This window comes from Mus caroli, unplaced genomic scaffold (assembly GCF_978045245.1).
Source record: "Mus caroli unplaced genomic scaffold, Mus_caroli_1 scaffold_4, whole genome shotgun sequence".
NCBI lineage: Eukaryota > Metazoa > Chordata > Mammalia > Rodentia > Muridae > Mus > Mus caroli.
In genome coordinates, this window is record NW_028227259.1 from 114,901,233 (window position 1) to 114,904,149 (window position 2,917).

Below are 2,917 nucleotides of genomic sequence, written 5' to 3' on the forward strand. Positions count from 1 at the left end.
CTTCTGGAGTCTACAGTTAGGGGAACCACAGGGATGTCTGGTAACAGAAAGTAGTAGAAACAAAACCAGGAATCAGTAGCCTTATGGGTCTTGATGTGATCCCTATTCAATTGGGATCCCACTGGGCGTTGGGAGGCAAAGCCTCACAAAGGGACCTGGGGAAGAAGGGCTAACAGGAAGAAGGAACTGCCTGTGCTGAAGACTTCCAGATAGTTCACTCCGCCCTGGTTCTGCACGTACTGGGGAAGGGCCCCCACGGAAAGTCCTTCCACCCCAGTATCTCTTCCTCCACCTTGCTACAGAAAGCCTTGATGTGTCTGTCTGCTGTCTAGGTGTGGCCTCTCCCTTTGATATGAGCGTGTCATGGAAGCAACCACACAGGTCCCTAGATGTGGGAGGCATGAATGTCTTTGTGCTCACAGATAACACTAGCAGAATCCAGAAAGTCAAACATGCATGGTTATTCCTTCAAGGGAAGGAAATGCAAACCCTGTTTTCTGCCCAAAAGGTTGAGTCACCTTTGTGCTGTAAAAGTGCTACAGACATTTCTGGCACTGCACCTTTCTCCAGACCCCTGTCATAAATTTGTTTTTCTCCATCGATCTATAGAACCTATCAGTATAGACTTTACAGAGTTCCAATGTAGTCATGTCCTATCTGTATTCAGCTCCCTTTGTTGCTCAAGGAGCTTTGTTGTACATGTGGATTTGAGTCAATTACCACCAGAATTATTTTCACCAAACTGTGTCATGCTTGTACATGCCTAAAAGAAACCACGTGGTGTCAGACTCCAGAAGTTCGAACCAACAATGACTACTGAGTTCTGTAGAACTGAACTGCCTCCTTGCCTCACAGATAGTCACTGTGATCACTGTTCAGGTTACAGGGAACCTTGTACTTCAACCAGTCAGCCAGGTCCACTCCAGGACTCCACTATGCATCCACCCCAGCACAGTCATATGAACACAGATGTTCAATATTTTCTGAAGAGGGGGCTGGTGAGATGGCTCAGTGGGTAAGAGCACCCGACTGCTCTTCCAAAGGTCCAGAGTTCAATTCCCAGCAACCACATGGTGGCTCACAACCATCCGCAACGAGATCTGGCGCCCTCTTCTGGAGTGTCTGAAGACAGCTACAGTGTACTTACATATAATAAATAAATAAATCTTAAAAAAAAAAAAAAAAGAACTTAAAACTTTAAAAAAAAAAAAATATTTTCTGAAGAAATCCCAGGGTCAGGGTTCAAGAGAATGAGCAGGCAGAACGGGAGTTGCAAGACAGCACTCAGTTCTGTACTACAGTGACAGTGGCACATCACTGTTCAAGTATCCTGGTTTGTCTGGGTGTGGTGCTGCAGGTGTCAGGTTAGTAATGGGGAGGCTGTGGCAGAACAATCAAAAGTTCAAAGCCAGCATAAATTTCACCAGATTGTGTCTCAAAGAAAGGGACAGCGAAATGCCTCATCACAGGGACCAGAGTTCAGACCTCAGCACACACATCAGATCATAAAAACCTCTTTTAACTTCAGCACAGAGGGATGCAAGAGCCTCTCCTGACTTTCTCCAGTGCCTGCACCTAAGTGCACACACACATACAAAATAAGTTAAGGGTCTACAGATATAGCACAATAGTGGAACACTCGCATAGCACGTGAGGCTCTCGGTCTACAGTAGCACCAAACCCAAAGATGCTAACAAGAGTTATCAGCTGCAAGCAGAAAGAAAAACAGGAGCTCCCCATGTCTCTCTATAAACCTAAAACTGCTCCAGGTATGGTAACACCATGCCTGCATTCCATGCACTGGGCAGGGTGTGGCAGGATTGGGAGTTCAAAGCCAACCACAGCTAGTGAGTTAAACTATCCGGCGGGCTCTAACTGCTCTCCCAAGGGTCCTGAGTTCAATTCTCAGCAACCACACGGTGGCTTACAACCGTCTGTAATGGGATCTGAAGTCCTGGTGAGGTGGGTGTGTCCGAAGACAGTTACAGTGTATTTATCATATATATAAAATAAAACCTTTTAACAACAACTGACACCTGAAACAATGTCTCAACAGGGCATAAAAATAAAACATGGACTCCATGAATATGTGATATCTTGGATTAGTTTACTATAATGTATAGGTATTACTATACCTAATAATTAATTTTTATCCTGTGAAGATAATACAGATGTAAGATGCAAGCATTACATCCAGATGTTTGCTTGGGATACCAATGCCAGAGCAGGCAAAGGGAACCACAGGCAGATCAAGGAAGTTTTCTGAGAAAAACAAAAAACCCAAATGTGTGTAGCATAGGCAAAGTAAAACCAGGCACAGTGATATACATCCGAGATTCCAATACCTAAAAGCAGGATTGGTGACTCGGTTGTTGATTTAGATATGTAGCATGTTTGCAGCCTGCCTAGACTATAGAGAGCCTGACTTAAGAGGTTGGAGGGCACAGAGGATTGGAACAAATAAAGCATACAGAGTGGCCAATGGTTTATAGATGGTTAGTGCTGGGAAACTGCACCTCAGAGCATAATTGCAATGGGGTGCCCGACAGTCCCTGCTATGAAGTCTGAGGCAGAGAACAGAAAATCATCTGAGCCTAGGAATCAAAGACCCTGTCTCTCAAAATGGGGAAGGTGCGCATCAATGATACGCACTAGGTGGCCTGGAGAATTGCCCCACCCTCTCTGGATCCTCACCTGACTCAGTGGAAACTGTTTCCTGGGTGATACAATGAACCCACCCAGCTATCCCTGGATCAAACTGAGGCTTGCTTCTGGTGCTGAGCAAGCCACCATATCACCGGCACTGTGAAGTACTCCTCAATCTGATTGGGGGACACAGGCAACTGTGAAGACAGACCTGAAGGCACACCCGGTTCCTGGAGGGACAGTGGCACCCCAGGATGAAATTGACATCACA